This window comes from Erpetoichthys calabaricus, chromosome 1, assembly GCF_900747795.2.
Source record: "Erpetoichthys calabaricus chromosome 1, fErpCal1.3, whole genome shotgun sequence".
Taxonomy (NCBI): Eukaryota; Metazoa; Chordata; class Cladistia; order Polypteriformes; family Polypteridae; genus Erpetoichthys; species Erpetoichthys calabaricus.
Window position 1 is genome coordinate 81,299,965 of NC_041394.2, and position 21,508 is coordinate 81,321,472.

The following is a 21,508-nucleotide window of genomic DNA, read 5'->3' on the forward strand; positions in this document are numbered from 1 at the left end:
TTCAAAACTTTTAAGGAACATTGAAATATTTTCGTAGTACTTGTTTAATTATTCTATCCACCTGTCCTTCCAGTGTCGCGCCAGCCCCAGCAAGAATACAGTGCAAGGCAGGAACAATCCCTGAACTAGCTAGTGCAGCGGCACCATGTCCTCACATGTTTAACAATATAGATTATTTAAATGATGTTAACATTTTATCTGTATAATTTAATAAACATATTTTGCTGCTTTTCATCTTAAAAATGATATCGTCATCATATGTAAATACATGCTTTATAAAGTGGCTCAGGTTGTGCAATATTATAACTGTATCACAAGTTTACCATGAGGTGATTATACTAATAAGTACAAACAGTTCTACAAGGAGCACTTGATGGACTGATTGAGTGCATTTATAGTTCTTGGGATGAAACTGATTCTGAACTGCAATGTTAGTACAGGAAAGGCTCTGAAGTGTTTGCCATATGAGAGCAGTTCAATAGACAGCATGGCTGAGGCAGCATGTGCTAGATGCTGTATACCGATAATTCTCTTTACAATCAGCTGCTGTAGAGCTGTGATTCCACACTCAGATACAGTGATATAAATACTCTGAGTGGTGCAGTGAGAGTAATATGGAAAAAGATGATCTGCTGTGGCAACCCCTAATGGCAGCAGCTGAAAGAAGAAGAAGGTGCAGTGTGAATAACAATATTAAAGCAGCTATTGTATTTGGAATAGTTTGGCCATTCCATGGAACATCACATTGTTACAGGTTAATTACAATCAGATGCCTTAAACTAATAAACAATATAATTAATTTCAGTGTATATGAGAAAGGGATGTGGATCTAAAAAAAGAAAGGGAAACCACACTGGAGCAAAAGCACTGCTTTGATGCTGGGTGCCGCCAGTTTGCAAAACCGAGTGGAGAACTTGCGTACGCCAGGGTTTGAGCTACCGTGAAAATGTGCATGGCTTTATGCCAAGTTTAGGTTTTATTCATCATGATTTGAGTGTGGAAATGGGAGTACGCAACATTTTTGTGTGTATGCACCGTTTATACATGAGGCCCCTGGTGCTTTCCCACTCTGAAGTGAGTTTATAGTGTCTAGTAATTCTGATAGTGTTAGAGGTTTATCCAGTTCCACCGCACTGAGAGTATCTAGCTGTTTTATCTGTAATGTATCAAAAAACGCTTTAGATTGTGTCTTGTATTCTTTAAACTGAGTAGAATATAAGGATTTATAGTATTCTCTAAATGTGTACATTATATTTTTATGGCCAATGATTCTATCTCTGTCTGTGTTGGTGATTACTGATATTGAATTGCGAACTTCCTGCTTGTAGATTTGTTGAGCTAAGATCTTATTAGCCTTCTCTCTGTGTTCATAGTAATGATGTCACAATTTAAAAATTATTTGTTCTGTTTCTTTTTTTGTCAAAAGGTTGAGTTCTGATTGCAAAGCCTGTATTTTCCTAAAAAAATGCCTCATTTGATCTATTCTTGTAATTGCAGTGATTAAATCTGAGCCCTTCTTGGTTTCCAATTTATTTTTGTGGGAGAGATAGGAGATAATCTATACTCTTAAAAATGCCTTCAAAGTTTCCCAGAGTATTCCTGCAGAACCTCTGAGAATTAATTTGTCTCTAAAAAATCAATTTGCTTGGATATAAAGTCTGTACAGTTCTTGTCAGCTAATAACAGGGGATTAAGACACTAGCTGCGAGATGAGTATGTGGGGTATACTCCATGATCAGACAGGCATGGTTGGAGATGACAATAGCGTTGTATTTGCAAGATTTGATTGTGGGCAAGAAACTGTTATCTATAAAGAAATTAAGTAGCAGTGATGTACTGGTGAGAAGAAGGAATATGCTCTTAAGTATGGATTTAAAAATCTCCATGGGTGATAAATTAAAAACTGTGCGACTATCTTGTAGTGTTAGATGTTGTCACCCCTGTAGCTGAAGACCTATTCAGGTCTGGATTTAAAACAAAATTAAAGTCTCTGGCCATTATAATTTTGTGAGTGTTCAAGTTAGGAATCAATGCAAATATATCTTGGATAAAGTCTCTATCATCCACATTGGGTGCGTAGCTGTTTATCAAAATCACTTTACAATTAAATAAATTACCCATCACGATCACATATTGCCCTTCAGGATTAGAAACTACATCTGATACTGCAAATGAAATTGTTCTATGAATTAAGATTCCCACACCTCTAGTTTCGTTGTACAGCTGGAGTGGAATATTTGGCCAGTCCAGTCTCTTTGCAACCAAAACTGATTCTTGCTGATTAAGTGAGTCTCCTGTAAAAATACTATCTTGACATTTAGAACTGTTAGATGAGTGAATACCTTCTTCCTCTTTAATTCATGATTAAGACCTTTAACATTCCAGATCACAAAGTTCACTGTTTGATTGAGACATCGCTTCTGAACTTTTGTTGTCATTTTATAATCTTAAATTAAGGCTGTACATTAGTATCTATCTATCTATCTATCTATCTATCTATCTATCTATCTATCTATCTATCTATCTATCTATCTATCTATCTATCTATCTATCTATCTATCTATCTATCTATCTATCTATCTATCTATCTATCTATCTATCTATCTATTGCATATGATAGCTTTAACCTTAATTTCCAATATTGGCAGGAGTTGTGGCTATGAAGCCTATTGTTGTGTTGGCGCTTACAATTATGGGGATGAAAGGGATAGATCAGCAGTAGCTTGCTGTGTTTCTCTCCTCCCTTTGACCCCCCCCCCCCATTTTGCCTCTCTAAGTAAGGCTAGACCACATGCATAGAGACAGAGCACATCCAGAAAAAAACAAGCCCCCAGGCAGCAGTGTAGAAGGAATAGAGTAGATATATCTATTGGCAATGCATTCCAAACACTATAAACCTAGAATATAATCTTGAAACAGGCTTGAAAGAATAAACCCAGGGTATGATGTTAAAGAGTACCCATGGAGATTGTGATATATGGCTGGCAGTTTATCCCGGCCAATGCCCCCACGCTGCTAGATGGAGTACTCCCTGCAACATGGAGGTGCCTCGAATTCCAGCAGGGCATCATGGACAATGGAGTTTTACTGCACACCCTGCTGAATACCGTGGGGGTTGCCAGGGGACACTACAGGGAGGCACAATGATTTCTATTAGAGCCCGGAAGTACTCCCTAGTCACAGGGACGGAAGAAAGGAAGTACTTTCTGGCTGAAGAAAAAGGAGAGTTTTCCATCTGACCCGGAAGTGCTATGAAATCACATGGACTGAGGGACAGAAGCACTTCCGGTCAAGGAATATAAAAGGATTGTGAGAAACCCCAGCAGACTGAGCCAGAGTTGGGAGGGAGTGTGACAGAGCTGCTGGGTGTAGAGTAGGATTGATTAGTGTTTATTTGTGATATTGATTTATTATTGTGTATAGTGGAGGTGGAGGTGCTTTGTGCACATTATTGTAACAACAAATTCATTATTGGGACTTTTTATCTGGTGTTTTGGCGTATTGTCTGCAGGTTTGGAGGTGCGACAGCGCCCCCTACTGTCACAAGATGCAGATAACAAGTTTAGTTTTTATACATGTCAAAGTGAGCGTGGGAACAGGTGTATGCAACATTTTTCTGCATACACACCGTTTATACATGAGGACCCAGGTCTTGGGTGCAACAGTCATAGCAGTGAGGCCAGTACACCCCTTTCCCCAGCCACAGTTTCCAACTCATACTGTGGTATCATTAAGGCTATCCCAGGCTGTTTGCAAGATATGAACCTCTTAGTGAGCCCTGGATCTTCTCCTAGGTCTCCTCCCATCGGGAAATGACTATAAAACCTCCATATCCCCAAAACACCTCAATTGGCTCCTGTCAATGCGAAGGGTTAGCAGCTTAACTCCAAGCCTCTCCCGAATGTCTGTGCTTCTCAACCTATCTGTAAGGGAGAGCCCCGACACCTTATGTTATTTTGATCCTTACCCAAAGCTCATGACCATAGGTGAGGGTAGGGATGTAGATCGACTGGTAAATCAAGAGCTTTGAGTTTTGGCTCAGCTCCTTCTTCACCACTACCAATTGGTATAGCAAACGCATAACTGCACTCACCAGTTGAATCCATGTGTTCTCACCATCCCTTTTCCCCTCACTCATAAACAAGACCCAAAGATACTTAAACCAGTAACTCTCACTCCCACTTGGAATTGGAGAGGACAGTCCACCTTTTTCCTACTGATATGGGACTGCCTTCCTCTAAGCCTACCACCTGCAGGAGGAATAGGAACTGGTTGTGATGTGACCTAGGCAGTGGTCAAAGGCAGATATCTTGGCAGAATGGAGACCAGACACATAAACTTAGTCTTTAAAGAAACATTAAAAGAAAAAATCTCTCCACCATTTATCTAACGTGCATAATCCAGTTCAGGTTATCTGAAAACCAGAGCCTACAGGAGAGAAGACAAAATACCTAGAGGAAAAAAACTCCATTCCACAGTGAGAATTAGAAACGATGTTCACTGAGCTGGGATTTGAACACAGCCTTCTGAAGCTGTCATACTTGCCTTGTCTTTCATTTATTCACATTTTAAATGTTCGGTCTGGTGAGGGCTGCAGTGGCAGAGCTCCCTAGTGTTCACCATCCAGCAGTGTCATATAATTCCTTCAGAATGTCCTGTATATGCTCTTGCAGTGAGCATGCAGTGTGATGTTACTGACTTGCCAGAGCAGGATGGTTTTGATCTACCTTCCATTATCATTAAATTTCCCAGACATGTCCAGTCTGCAACTTGGACTATTTCTGAAACTCAATACAGAGGCCAACATGGAAAAATCAGGAACAGTTAAAAATTCAACTATAATGAACTTGTTTATGTTACAGTGTTAAAATAATTCACTAATTCAAACAGCCAAGGTCAAATCAAGACAAAAAAAAACAAAAAACTTTGCTACTTGCACCGCCAGAGGGCAATAGATCAGGACGTGCTGCCACAGTAGGATACACAGTTCATAATCATCTCAGGACTTTCATAAATTACATCACATTCTTCAGGGGACTGAAAATGCATTAAAGTGCTTAGAATTAAACTTTCAAAAGAGAGTGATACTTCTGAGCCATCATACCAGCCTGCAATTTGCGGTAGCCCCTAAGAGAAGGTATCACTTTACTAGTGTGGCAACCGCTCTGATGAACACATGCAAATCATTTAAAAATTAACCAGTCAGAAGGATGATCCTTTTTTCATGGAACATTACCACTGCTTTTAAGTGAGGTTTATTTCTCTCTTTTTTTTTAAGAATCCCGTTTAACTCTCCTGACTCTTCAGATAACTTTAATTCAGATAGTCAAGTTCCAGTCACAGTGGCCTCCTGTGCCACTCAAGGGAAGGGTGTGACACTTTAAAATAATGCCCTTAAAATAGTAGAGTATAACAACCAAAAATGTAATAGTATTTCCTATTTCAAAAGACTGAACAGAACATTTGTTCCTTGAAATGTTTTTGCTATAGATTGTATAAAGCCAGGATGGGGGGGCAGTATGTTAATGGACATGTACTTCTACCTAGTCTTGTGTATAATCTATTGTCATGGAAACATTGGAGATTTGTGGCCCAGTTGACAATAAAATTAGAGCTAGACTGCAGTCTAGCATGCTAATGTAGATTTTGCATATCTGAAATGAAGTGATGGATGCTAGCATGTAGTACAGTTATCCTTAGCAGTATTGAAATGATTGTCACATGTAGAAATTCTCAAATAATTCTGCACTAATGGGGTGTTAATGACAAATGGAATGAGACAGAGAATAGGAGTCAGGTGGAAAACTTTGTTTTTTTGGTGCAAAGAGAATTGTCTGCATCTTAATATCAGCAAAACCTGGTTGTTGACTTTTGCTGCACCAAAGAGCCTCTATGCCTGGACACTATTCTGCGAGTAGATGCAGAGGTAGTGCACTACTATAAGTACTTGGGAATCAACATCAATGACAGCCAAACTGGTCTCGTAGCACAGAGGAACTATATAAAAAAGAGCAGTGCAGGCTATATTTTCTTAGGAGACTGTGTTCATTTAATGTTGGTAGTGACATCCTTCACATCATCTACAACTCTGTGATGGCCAGTGAGATTTTATACAATGTAGTGTGCTGGGCTGGTAACATCACTTCAAGAGAGAACAAAAAAATCAGCATGCTTATTAAGAAGGCAGCTCAGTTATGGGACATAACTCTCTCAGATCGAGTGTAGTAGTGGAGAAGAGAATTAAGATAAACTGATGGACTTTATGAACAATGCCACACATCCCCACTCCATCACATTAACATTGAGTGCTTGTCACCAACAAATGATTTAATCATTTGAAACCTATTCCTTTATAATGACTCAGTTTGGCTGCTCTCTTATTAGCCAAGTCAAAAGTTTCCTTTTTTGTATTTCTTTGTGTGTATCTGTGAGGTGTTGTTTTGTTGTTTTTTAAAAAATTCCTTGAGCTTCTGGACAAAGTTTATTTTTTTCCTTTGGGACAAGTAAAGTATTATCTGTTTGTTGCTGCTGTCTTAAGGGGCCTGTAGCTATAGGAACAAGCAGGGCCAGATTAAGATCCTTAGATGCCCTAAGCACTAAATAATTTTGGTGCCCCCTTACACTAGTAATTCAAAATATTAAAACAATAACAAACTAGAAAATAAAATTTTATTTTATTATCGAAAATTCGAAATTAAACAAAACATACTTATAGTAAGAAGGAAAATAATATTTTTTCTCGCCGGTGTGGCTTTCTATTTCCAGAAAGGTTAAAAAGCATTCAATAGGCTGCCCATCTTTTAAGTACCTAAGTACAACACTTAGCTGATTGATATGTGATAGATCTGGTGTTGAATCAACGGACAAACTAAAATAACCAGAAGATTTAACTTCTTCAACAATGAACGCATGGACCTTTCTTCCCATTATTTGAAAAAGTTCCTTGCAGGTGGTTTTTGACAGGTAAGAAGGATTTCCTTTGCCAGAATGTCCATACTTTGAAATGTGGCCTGCTAAAAATGGATCAAACTGGCTGATGAGTTCAAGCAGCCCTAAAAAATTCCCGTTTTGCAATGATCCAAACCTTTCTTCTGTTCCACGAAAAGCCAAGCCACGTTCAGCTAACGTACACATAACAGCTATGACATGCTTCAAGACATGTTCCCAGTAATCACACTCTCCTGAATTTGTTTCTCCAAACGTGACTTCAATCCCGCACCTTGTCTGCGAGTTAAATATGTTAGCAAAGAGCCTCGGTGAGTAGTGCTTTTCTCATGCTTATTAATTAAAATAGTATTTCGCCAGTCACTGAACCCTTCTCTTATAACAAAATTCGAGAAATTTTTAGGAGCAAACAGTTTACAAACAAAACAATAAACTGATCCTGTTGATGGTGAATAGAGTAACCACTCTCTCTTGTATTTCTCACCATTGGCTTTTGTCCCAATAAAAAGTTTCTGTGAACAATACCTTACTGATTTGCCACTACTAAAATACCGACAAGACTTGTCAAATGGCCCATTGTGGTGTTGACAGGTACTGGGCCCACTAGCGATCCAATAAGCCATATCATCAGCAGATAAATCAAGCCACATTCCTGGATCTTTAGCTAAATTGTGATTTTCTTCAACAGAATTATTTCACTGCTATCGCCATGATCCACTAAACTTTCATTTTCAGCAATCAATTGAGCCCCAAAATGTAATGTAAAGTCATTCGAATCAACATTTGCTGTAGAGGTATCCGTATCAAGAGAACTTACAGGCAAAGTGGGATCACCTATGAGACATGTGCTAGATGAACCTGCTTGTATCACCTCGGTGATTCTAACGTTATCACATTTTGATTCTGAAGTGATCAAAACGGTATTTGCCGTATTTTTGTCCACTTCTGATGACGGAGATTGATTTTGAACCGGAACATGTATATCATGTTGTGGAACTTGTGTGAAGAAATTAGTTAGTTTTGCAGTCTTGAGTTCTAATTCTAAAGTCTTCTCTCGTTTCTTGTTTGATAGTTTTCGTTTTTGTGCTCCACTTAACTGAACCCATTTCATTTTAGTTCTTGGGATCTGTTAAATACAGAAATAAAAAGAATGTGTTATTTGACTGTGACGGCATAGGGAAGTACAGGGAGGCATTATTCGTTTATCATTAAATTTTGAAAATGGCTATAAATTTAATTAATTTAATAATTTATGCGATAAATTTTGCCATTAAAAATTTTTGTGGTGCCTCCTTTACCCTTAATGCCCTAAGCATGTGCTTACTTTGCTTATATGGTTAATCCAGCACTGGGAACAAGAGACTCTGACACGTATCAGATAGAAGTGCACAACTGGGATGTTGATGGTTTAGCTGAACCCACGTGTGGTATGCTAAAGACTTTGTTTGGGACATGAACTGAGACAGCCCTTTCAGTATGTACTTCTAAGTTCTTAGTTTACTAAATGGACAATAGGTATAGTGTGGGTGGTCGTCAATGTGTGTTTATTGGGATGTACTGCATGACGGTCTTTGGTCACTTAAAGAAAGTGATGGCTACAAACACCTCACCAGTGGGCCTATGCAAGAATCTGGGCAAGGAAGAGGAGTGGTGTGTATTACAACTGAATGGGGAAAGGAAGTGTCAGAGAATAAGAAAAGAGAAGGTCTGCAAGCAGGAGAGGAATACAGTATTGATAAATGGAGGAACATACTGGCATCTGTGGTGCATAGTAATAAATATACAGTATGTCACTGTGATTTAGGCTTTAAATAGGTAAGCAGATATAAACAGTATGGAATTTTTTACTTTTTTTATGCTCTCACAAATATATTTAGTTTGCATTTATACATATATAAAATATTTCTGCTTGGTCTAAGAAAAAAATGATAGTATGGCAGACACAATATAAACATTATTTTTGGGCTGTGAGACAAGAACCTTCTGAAATGTAAATGTGTAGACAAACTAAAAACCAAGACAAAGCTAAAGGTCAAACACAGCAGCTGTTATTTTTGTATGAACTTGTAGAGAACAGTATGGAGAAAAGGTATGTAGGGTATTGCATTAATTATTTAACTATTTTTGTAAACAGTGTTTAAATAAGGGCATAAAAGAACTTTATTCTGTCTCCTTGGACCTCTTTGAGTCCTCCATATTTTGAACATTCTTCCAAACCAAGCTACTTTGAAATAGCTAAAGAGTCAAGAACTCCACCACAGACAAGAACCTCACCCATATTTTGCTGCAGCAGAAATTCTTGTTCTAATGATATGCTGCCTTCCTGGCTTTAACAGCAGTTTGGTTCAAGATGTTAAATAAGCATTGCACGTCAAGCTAAATTCTATTATTCTCTAATGTTCAAGTATTTTTTTTACTTCTGTCACCTATCCTGGGGTATATTTGTGTAAGGATTAGGCAATTAGCAATGGCTACAAGATAAAAGAACCTTTTATTATGAACCTGCAAAATGCAATGTCATACAAAGAGGCATTTTATATTTTCATCCCTAGCTTTAACTTCGTCACCTTTCCCTAGGTAATTAGGGATGTTTCTTCTGCAGACTCAATGTGGGAATATGAATTTCATTGTTATTTGTCACCGCACCTTGCTTTTGTCATATTACATAACTACCATTGGAAAGTAAATTTGGCAAATGGATGGCTGGATTATTGCATGGTCATGAATATGGTGGAAATTAATTCATGCATTTATTTCTAATAGAACTGACTAGTGCAATGCATTATTTACTGGCCTTTCAAAACATTATACTGTATATTCAGCTTTCAGATAATTCAACATGCTGCTGCAAGAATTATTACAAGAAGTAGAAAGTACAATCTCTTAACTTCAAAATCTTATGTCTTCACACTGGCTTCCAGCTAAACTTAGGTCTGTTTTCAAAATCCTTCTTTCTACATATAAAATGTTAAATGGCTAAAATCCACGTTACTTATCTGAACCTATTATTACGTATAAACCAGAGTGCTCGTTAAGACGTTAGCATGCTGGCCTACTAAAGATTTCAGGTCTTAATAAAATGGCAGTGGGAGGTTGAGCTTTTAGTTACAGGGGCCCAATATGGTACAGCGCGCCATTGAAAGTGAAAGCAACACTTGTCACACTAGAACAGCATAGCTATTTGTAGCCTTATCTGTGTATGTTTTGTTTAAATAATTATCAAGATCATGGACACACTTACCTTGAAGGAGGGTGAGGTGTGTCGTATCTCCAAAGGAGATGTGGCTTCTCAATGGTTCGGGTGTTGCGTGTCCGCGGCATGCAAGCCTGATTTATGTTATATTGCAGGCGGAAATTGGACGGCATCTGATTGTGCGAGTTCTGTCACCTGTTGCAGTCTTCTGCTGCTGGTAAAGGTAAAGGAGGCAGTGTATTGTCTTGTTAAAAAGAAGCCAATCGTGCAAGTTTTGCAAAGCCCCAGGCAAACATTTAAAATGAGAGAGAGAGTAGTACTTACCACAGAAAGTGCAATGGCATGCGGGAGAGTGGAAGAGAGAGGCAGCTCCTTAAGGAGCGCATGCCGGCAATTGCCTCAGGAAATAGAATTCCTGGAGGAGGGGTCAGCTCTGTGTGAGCAGCGTCACTGTGTGCTCACTGATTGAGGAACAAGAGAACATCAGTGGGGACTGGGCTCCACAGTCTCCCTTCGACCTATAAAACCGGAGAATGTACACTAGAGGTCACCTTTTGGCTCGGTTGTGTGTCTGACAAACCTTCAGAACATCAAATACAGTGAAGGTGGAGTGGTGAGCATGAGTTAAAGCCAGTGCAAACAGATAGGGGGACTTTAAGTGTTTTTTTTTATTCTTTAATATAGTGTATGATTTATTTTTCCTGATTTTTCAGTGGAGGCAAAGGAAAAACATTTTTTTTGTATAAAGTTTTTCTGTCTTCTAGATTATTGTATGTTGGTAGGAGGAAGAACATATATTTAATTTTATGTATTTATTGACTAAGAGGTTAAACTTTTTTTTCTTCTTTTCTTTTCCTTTCCTGATTTCTGAGTGATATAAGAGGAAAGGACAGAATTTTAATAAATATTTTCTTTTTGATGTGGGTGTGTTAATATGACTAGGGTTTAATTTAATGACACCACATCATTTTGATTTGGATTTCTATTTTTTCACCATTTTTGTTTGTACCACCTATTAATAAACAGCCTTTGTTTTTCTTAACTTCTATCATTTTATGTCTGTGTCTCTCTGATCTTACCATCAATATGCTTGGTAAATGAACTACAAGAGCCCAAAATGTAGCTTGGTGCCTTTTCCCACCGCAAAGGGGGTCTCACACCCAATGCTTTGAAATGATCTGTTTGATTATATAACAAATGCTTCTTCTGTGTCACTTTTTAAATCCAGGCTACAGACTCACTACTTTAATCTAGCATACCCTGACTAGAGCTGCTGATTCGCTGTGCATAGTTCATCTATGTTTGTTAGTCATTTATATTAAAATACTAGTATTACAATAATTATGGACCTCTGTTAACCCTTCTGTATATTCTTCTTGTCAATGGAAAAATATCTTAGACACTAGGAGTACTGGAGTCACTGGATGCAAAGATTTTCTCAACAGATTAGACTACCAGCACAGACTACTGTAGAATGCCCAGGAAGTGTATGGGTGTCTAGGTGGCTGAGGTGTCCGGGACTGTGACAGTGTTTGATTTTATCTTGTGAAATTATGTGAAACTGTAAGTGACCGAGGACCACCCAGAGGCCTGTTTTTTTCCAGGAATGCTGCTGACTGGAGCCTTTGGTTTTTCTCAAATTAAGGAAGTGTCTGAAACAAAAGTCTGCAGCCACTGTAGCTTTCCAAGATCTGACTGCAATACCCCTGCTCTAAACCAGGTCATGAATTTTAGAATTGTACAGTTTCTCTTTTTATGTGTGGCAGAGGCCAGTTTTCCAGAATGGGGAGTATGGAAAAAAAGTAGTCCATCCTCAGTACAAAGACTTCCATTGGGATCAGGTTTAGTAGAAGTATTGTTTTGCAATTGAGTATTTCTCCAAAATGTAGTACTTGTTTTAAAGACTAAAGCAAAAATTATTGGCCTGTTTTTTAATAATCGGTACATTTTGTAAAATATGACCTTGTTTAGTTAAACTTCCGTTGTTTTTGTTCAGAAAGGAAAAGCTAGAATGTGTTGTAATTTAAGCAATCCACTTATCTTGATAGTTCTAAATTCTAAAAAAACTAGGGTGCTCTGCTCCCTGCTCGCTTCACTCTCCAGATCTGCCACTCATGTATGGGGAAGTGGATGTACAATTTAAAAAGATTGTTATTTTCATGGGAATTGTTATATATGCATAATAGAACTAACTATTTTACATTACATCGAGTAATTAACCATAGTAAAAAATAGTAAAACATAATAAATTGAAAGAAAATTATATTTCATGTTGCATTAGAGGTATTCGTTGCGTTATACGTTCTTGTTATGTTTGGCTTTGAAATTAACACGCAAATACTTTTTAAACTTACACTTTTACTGTAAAACTTCAGTAAAAACTACTTTTTTAATTAACTTTTCGTCAATATCATATTGAGTTTTGATTCAGTGTTTGGACTTACATTGTGTCAACGCAATGTATAACTGCCTGTGAGTAAATATAATTTCTTTCTCTCTAATAAATAAACCGACTTTTTCGAAAGTTTGTCCCTGTGATTTGTTGATTGTCATAGCAAAAGCTATTCTAATGGGAAAATGTAAATGTTTTAATACGAATGGCATATCAAGATCTCCTTTGGTGTCTAATGTTATCCATGGAAGATGGACTACATTACCTTTCTTGTCGCCTGTTAAAATTTTACATGTCAGAATTGTTTGACCAATTTTGAATACAACTAATCTAGTTCTATCGAATAGCCTATCACTCAGACATAAATTACGCAATAACATTACGATACATCCTTCTTTCAACAGTAATTCAGCTGGTTGAAGACTGGTCGGTGTTAATGGTTGTAGATATTCTACGGAATATTGTAAGTTCCATCACCATCAACTGTTTCAGCATAGTCTATTGATACACAATTTGCCTTGTAACCAATCAATAATTTTTGTGTTAAGTCATTTGACTTCATCGTTTCTCAGTGCTAGGATTGCCTGTGTACTCATTGCTTCTGTTGATAACCTTTGGGATGAAATTCTTCAATAAGATTTGGGCATAATAAGTTTTCTTTTATTGGGAACTTAAAGTAAGGAAAATGTAAAAATTTATAAGAGCTGTGAACACAGGAACTGTGTATGACAAAAGCATTCACACAAATGAGAGGTGAGGGGACCGTGGGCATGGTTGAAAATGTGTTGAGAGGAGAGCGGGACTTGGAAAAATCTCTTGGCAAAAGTCTTGGCAAAAGTCTTGGCTTGCGGGACTTCGAAAAATCTCTTGGTAATAGTCTCATTTTGCGGGATTTGAAAAAATCTCTTGGCAATAGTCTTGTCTCAAGATTTTCTTTTATAATTGAGAGAAAATTACAGTTGAACCTCGGAACATAACCATCTCCAGACTTGAACAATTCAGAACACGAACAGGTCATTCCATTTTTTTTTTTGCCCCAACCTTGAACAAAAACTCAGAACATGAACATCCTGCTAAAATGTTTATGGTCGTAAGGAGCCAAAACAAAGCCAAACAGGCCTATGTACATTGTATATGACTATGATTCAGTCTCGGTATCACTGTAGATCTCATGTTGTAAAGACATTCTGAAACTGTGTTCTCAGTGAACATGCTATTTTTTTGTATTTTAGGGGGGTTTTTTCCTGTTGAAAATAATTGCCATGGCCCATAAGAAAGTTAGCAGTGCAAGTAGCAAAGCGAACAGGAAGCTTGTACTTGTTGCAATTGAACTAAAAAAGTAAATAACGGAACATGAAAGTGGTTCATATGTGTCGACTCTTGTGGAAGAGTATGGGATGATCAAATAATGAACACATTTTTGAAAAGATGCAATTAAAGGTAAAATGTAGGTTATCATTTGATTGCCATCAGCTTGCCTCAATATAGTTAAATTGCCAATTGTATTTGTTTTATGTGTTTATGCCTTCTATGCATTAATTTCAATGGATTTAAAATTATTTTTCATTAGTTACGTACATATATAGGTATAAATAAGCAAATTATTTCTTATTGGGAAAATAGATTCAAAACTTGATCAAATTGAAACTTGACCAGCCTTTTGGAATAGATAAAGTTTATGTTCCGAAGTACCACTGTATTTTTTTTTTCTTGTAGTTAGTAACATTTGCCAAATAAGCGAATAACTTTTTTACCGATTGTTAGTTATACATGTCACACATATGCGCATGGGAGTCAGCCAAAAGGACCAAAAGAAGGTAATTCCATGCCAGGCCAGGGGGTGGCAGGGTGCACTAAACCTTCCTCTTTTATCTCTGCATACCAGACACGAGAAATTCTGCCCGAGCCTGAGGACGTCACTACCATTTCCGTCCCCGAGGACGTCACTTCCCTTGACCTGCCTTTAAAACCCAACATCTTCGCTCCGTTGATCAGTTCTGTTTTGGAAACTTTGCCTTTTTGCAGCCAGGTTCAGGTATACAGGTGGCTGCCCCAAACCTTTTTTGTGTGTCGAGGCTATTCATTTCACAAGCATTATCAGAAATTTTCTTGTTTTTATCAGGTTTGTAGTGAGAACAGAAATAAAATATACCTTTTGGTTCCTCATTCAGTGATAGCTGTTTTCACACTTGCCTTTTGTGCATGTTCCTCTAGATCAGCTGTTTATGTTGAATAAATTGAAATAATTTTAAAATCTTTTTAAAGGCTAGGGTAGATTTCTTTTTATTTTCACAGGATAAATGTGATCTTTTTTTTCATAAAAGCAGATAATAACAAGGAGAAGCTATGCCATGGTTAACGTGGTTTCAATTCCCAACCTATAGTTTACCTGCATGGAGTTTGTCCTGATTGATGAATTCAACTTGCTTCTCACTTTAGTGAAATTCTTGTCATGAAAAGCAGGTATATTTTCCCCAAAACTGCCTAGAATTGGTTCTGTCTCATCTTACATCTGTAATGAAAAAAGCAATGTATGGCTGGATGGACAGATGGAAGATGACACTGCACAAGCCCAGCCAGCACACAAAATAAACTATTTTTGAAAGAATTTAATATTTAATATTTGATGCTTCAAACAATACAAACCATATTTACAAGGTTCTATGAAGGTAGCTGACTCATACCCTGCTGAACATTTATCTTATTTGAGAACTGAGGTAGCTCCAATTAAAATGAGAAAAATTAAATTCAAACCCACTGATCTTCAAAATACTAATATGCATGACAAGATAACATGTACAGTACATTGAACTTTCATACTTTACCCTGCTTATTTTTGTAGTCCTGATGATTACCATTTCAGCTCAGTAGAATACTCTCTTTTTCAGCAGGATTGAATAAAAACCATTAAAGAGCTGCAATATGTCAAGACGGACTTGATTAATTTTCTTACTGCATATAAAACCAGATATACTTTATCAAGGTAGCCCAAAAGAAATTATTCAGGATGTTACAATTAGAAAATTTACAAGAAAAGTGTTCTAAATTTTGTTTTATTTATAAATATACAGAAATTTAGTACCATGGGAGGAACTGCAGTAAGAGCTGCTGCCTGTCATTTCTGGTGTTTCTATGTGGTGCTTGCACGATTCTCCGTATTCATGTGATTTCTTCTCCATATCCTTATAACATGAAGTTTAGGTCAGCTTGTCCCTTCCAGATGACCCTGTAAGAGACAGAATGTACAGTATGTGTGCAATGGACTGAGCAAGACTTATTTTCTTTATTGGTTTCATTTTGAATTATATAATATAATTATATAATATATGTATCTTCATTTTTTCATTTCTCTAAAGGTTTTAATCTGATCCTGAATCTAACATTGTGAACATCTCTTAATTGTATAATGGCTTGTAGAATAAGCCCAAATTTTTCCATTCTCCAAACGCAGTGTTTCTCAACCTATCCCATCTCATAATCCAGTTTTTTTCCTTTTTAAGTTTATTGATGACCCATAAATAAGGAGGTGTGGGGTACTCCGAGAATATGTGAAAGAGCGGTTTCACCTTGATGAATCACATAAAATAAATGTGCGAGAGGAGGTGGCCCCATTCTTGAAATGTCTGCATTTACAAAAGGGGATAAATTTGATGGCAACCCACAACCCATGTCAAAAGTAGGTTGAGAGTGTGGAAATTGGATTTGAACCCTTGTTCGGTGCTCTCCTACCACGTGATGTAGGTGTGCTGTTAAAAAGGGAAAGCAGCTACGTTACCTGTTGGGTTTGTGCTGAATCTCTTCTGAGCTTATGTTAAAAGGCTAAAAGGTCACGATAAGCAATGTTATGTAACCAGAGTTTATTGAATGTTTTTGTATTCATCATATTATTTAGGATTAATTATCTGCAGCAGAAGCAAGTATGGCTTCAAGATATAAAAGAAATAAAGTTAATCTTTTTGTAACGTATGATTGCTGTATCAGTTGTGGTTAGGCTAATATGTTGCTGATAGGTTCTGCTAGGCTGAAAAAGGGAACTTGTGGTTAGCTGAGCTATACAAAATGGCACAGGACGGCACAGATGTGCAGAAATAGCATGCAGCAGTGCACCTTGTACACCCTTAAAGGTCATGGATTCATGGATCGATGAAAATGATGGACTGCCAGTAAGCCTAGTGGACCTGGTCAGTTGTAACCATTTAAAGTATCAGTGTTCTGCCATATCCTGTTAGCAACTGAATGTAACCAATAATGTTAAAGGTCTCTTACTCATGTAATGAATTCTTTGGAACTGCAATCTAACTGAAGAGTATATAAAAGAGCAGAGCAATAAATTCCTCTTTGTAACATTTACACACTGCCACCTTGGTGTGCATATCTGTGTGTTACTTCTTGCATGCAAGACTTAGGAAAAAAAAGAAGACTAGTTGATGCTTCCTCCTGACTATGTATATTACCTCCAAATTATATGAAGAGAAAGCAGTTCACCCAGTGGGGGTGACAGTTAATTCTTCCACAAGAGACATAATGTACAGGCATGATAGCTAAAATCTTCCAAAGCACTACTTGTGCAGCACTATGATTGACAACCACTTCATTTTTCTTTATCTAACCATTGACTCTTTGATGTTCAATGCAGTCTATTGTTAGCATTCAGTAGGATTCAGTACATTGTTCATTTATCCATTAATGTTGTTTGCATTATGTTATTAAAGTTCATTTTTTTAGAAGCAACATGTCAAATAAACATTGATTGAATTGATCACTGCTCACATCTAATGGATGATGATGGGGTCACACCAGTGAAACCTTCTTCATAAACTTATTAAGACATGTTTTCAAATCACTGGTATTGAGCGCAACTCTTAAAGTAAAAATACTTGAATAACCTCTCCCTCAATTAGTCCTCATTTATTAACTGAATCCATTGTGTCCAGCTTGTTCAACCAGTTTTATGTGGGAGATCAGCTGTAGTCCATTGTAGCCTCTGCATTTTCAGTAAGTATTAGACAGTGAACATATTTGTCATGAGGGTGTCTAGGCTATTTTGACAGTGATCAACCTTAGATGTTGTGGCAGTCCATGGCAGGGCACACTAGAATTGCAAGTTTATCTGACCTGCACGTCTTTGGTGAGGTAAATGTGAATATCTGGACAAAACAGTTGTGATATTGGGAAAAACCCCCAGACTCTACAGAAATAGTGAGTGGGCTGGTGTTCAATACTGGAACTTTGGAGCTGTAAGGGAACAGCACTAGCAACTGTGTTACCATGCTGCTCTCTTTCAGATGCTGTTATTTTATTATGATGTACATTTTAAAATAGTAACTTCATGTCAGAATTGCACTAGCAGCTCTTACATATACCTCTAGAAATTTTGTTTAGTAGTTGTAATGCCACTAATAATGTCAAGTTTACATAATAAAGAACAGACCACATTACATGTATTAAAAAATAAGTGGTTGGCTCCTGGTCTTGTGGAGTTAAACGTCTTAATACATTTTACAAATGGAAAAATTCATTCAGACCATCAAGCCTAATTTTGCAAGCTACAGTAAAGTTTCTCCAATAGGTACCATAATTCCATCCATCCATCCATTTTCCAACCCGCTGAATCCGAACACAGGGTCACGGGGGTCTGCTGGAGCCAATCCCAGCCAACACAGGGCACAAGGCAGGAACCAATCCTGGGCAGGGTGCCAACCCACCGCAGGACACACACAAACACACCCACACACCAAGCACACACTAGGGCCAATTTAGAATCGCCAATCCACCTAACCTGCATGTCTTTGGACTGTGGGAGGAAACCTGAGCGCCCGTAGGAAACCCACGCAGACACGGGGGTACTATAATTCATAGTTCATTAGTTTCAAATTTCACAAGCCCTCTGCATTAGAAAATACTTCTTGGTTTCCATCTTAATTTCTATTCACTTTAATTTCCACTGGTGTCCTCAAGTTCATGATTAACAATTCTGCTTCTTTATCTTTAAAAAAACTTTAGAGAATTGTGAGGATTTAATTAGGTACCAAATCGTCTTTGTTCACTGATGCACTTGGCTGTTACAGTACTATTAGTAGTAGTAGTAGTAGTTTGTTTATCACATTGTACTGTTTCTAGAGTTACCATGGCCCAAATTGCATAAACAGGCTTGGTAGTACATTAATGAATCTGAAAATTCAGCCATTGATTTATATTTATAGCTTTTACAGTATGTCCTAGCTTTTTATTTACCCATTCAATGTACAAACCTGCTGTTTCCATTTTGGGGTGTTGGGAAGATTAGCCAGTCGAGGCAAAATTGAGGCACAGTCAGGACCATCACTAAAAGGGATTCAAGTTCATCTTTTTAACAGCATCTACATTTTATCTGCAATATAAGAATCTTTTGTCATCTAAATCTCTAAATCCTTTCAAAGTTTGCTTCTGTTGGTGAGAGTCACCATTGCTTATATTGTTTGTCCACTTTTGAAAATTGTCCCAAGTGTCTCTAACATGGTTTTGTTTCTATTTCTCCCTCAGCTACACTATTGGTGGCACATTGGGTCCAAACTTCATCCCCTGTGTCTCTAGGAGGCAGTAGATTTTATCAAGAGAACTCTGTTGAAGCCCAGTTGTCTACTGGTAAGAAAATTCAGCTGAAGCACCAATGTGGATGTGGGTGACCATCTATATTACTAAACGGCAGTTGTATACTGTACATGCACGGATGCAGGACGCATCGAAGCGCACGCGCTCTGTGACTCAGCGCCCCAGAGTCAAACCCAGCGGCTTCCCAGACTCAGTAGGTTGCGCCCAAACAACACAACACAACCTGTAAACTAAACTTCAGGTCACAATACAACCGCCGCCCGAACGTGCACACCACCGCATATAAAACCTTTGTTTAGTAATGTTTACGAAGGTTGTATATATGCACGAATGCCAGACGCAACCCGTGCCAAAAGCGTACGCGCACTCGCACAGCGCCCAACAGTCAAACCCAGCGGCTTCCCAAAGTCAGTAAGTGGCACCCAAACAAAACAACACAACCTGTAATCTAAACTTGACGTAAAGCGTGTACGCCAACAAGTTGCCATGGTGACATATTTAAACATTGACATAGAATAACTAGACGCCTCATGATTAGCAGAATCGTACGTCAACGTCACCACCATATTGTGAGTGGCACTGCTGTGGAGTGAAGTAATGAATAATGTGCTGCTTGGGATTGTACAAACTGCTGTACACACCAAACCAGATCCCGGGGGATTACATTTCATAGGTAAGGCTGAACAATCGTTTTGGTTATATTTGGCCGTTAGAAAATCCCGTTTTATAATCTTTACTTTAGCTAAGCCAAGCTAAGCTAGCAAAGCTATGCATTTATGTGCTCAAGTGAGCCTCCAAACAACGTTTTGACTAAACGTATTTAGTCACTATGTAGATTGTTGTTAGCTGTTAACATGTCTCAAACTTGATGATGTTTTTTCTCAAGGAGCACATTGAGGAAACACAGTTTGAAATTGACAACCATCATTTTATGCTCATGTCTTTAGTTGTGTCTGTCTTCCACAAACTAAGGCTGCACCATATTGCCAGACTGAAGACTGTAAGTCTGGAGGAGATCAGTGAGGTTGTGGAGAGCTTTAAATGTTAAGAGCGGTATTTAGTATTGTATTCTGTAGTTAACTGGGAGCCAGTGAAGTTGAGAGAGAATAGGTGTAATATGTTCAGTGGATTTACAACAGCAGGATACCTGGCAGCAGAATTTTGAAGAAGTTCTAAGCGATTGATAAGTTTTTATGGGATGCCAGATAGAATACCATTACAGTACTCTATACGTGACGTGACTCAGGTATTAAACAATACTTCAGTACTGTGTTGCGTAAGAACAAGACAAAATCTGGAAATGTTTCGAAGATAGAAGAAGGCAGTCCCGAAATGTTACTTATATAGGAGGAAGGGTTAACAACAATAATAATTATAATTATAATTATTTAATAATTGCCATTATTAGTGTATAAATGGATATAAATAATTGCATTTAAATGATTCACCAAAATCTGTTGTATGTAAACGATACTGTTTTAAACGTTATTGTTTTTTCATCAGAAAACCCGGTGTCCACATCTACCTGTATTAGTTTAAATAGCACTTTTGCCACTCGCAATAAGGCTGACGTATCGTGTCTACTGGGAAACACAGTGAATGCGGCGTCTATCTATATATGTGTATGTATTTAAACTTGAGGTAGTAGTGACTACTGACAGTGCCAGCAGTCAGCTACTCCACAGTGCCTGCGGTCAGGGGTTCAATTATGATTCCTAACAGCAAATGACTTCTAGCTAACAACACACCCATAGAAAAACAAAAACGAGACTGCACGGATAAAAACAATGAACGAAGGCGCCTACAATGCGCTTCTGAAACACCAGAACCAAACGAGTCATGGTTCCAAAAAGAAACAGCTTTACTACAAATATATTTATTTCATTAAATGAAAACCTTCCCAGGACGCTCCCACCCTCCATGATCTTACATCCCTTCAAAGATTGGAGGAAACAGAAAGTAATTGCCATTCTTGCATTTGCGACTCTTTAGAGAATCGGGGGTTTACTGGTTTAATAGAGCATGGTAATCCAAATGCTTTGGAAGGTAGTCCCTAACTTTGGAAATTATTTCTAAGAAAGACTAGAAGCAAGTTCAAGGTGGGATTTAAAGTGTTGTGCATACTTCCAGATGAAATTAAGGTAAGAGAATTTAACAGCTCTCGTATACAGATAAGGATAACAGGCAAACAGAGTAACTGTGAGAAATAGGCTGGAAAATTATGCAAGTTCACCCTCCATAAAAGCAGGAAATCCCAACACCTGTTTTAAGCAGTTATGGTTCAGGATGCCAGGTGTGTGGTTTATTCATCATATGTGGTCCTTTTCTATTCACTTCCCTGACTTGCTATAAATGGTTTGTTTATCTTAATGGTCCAATGACTGACT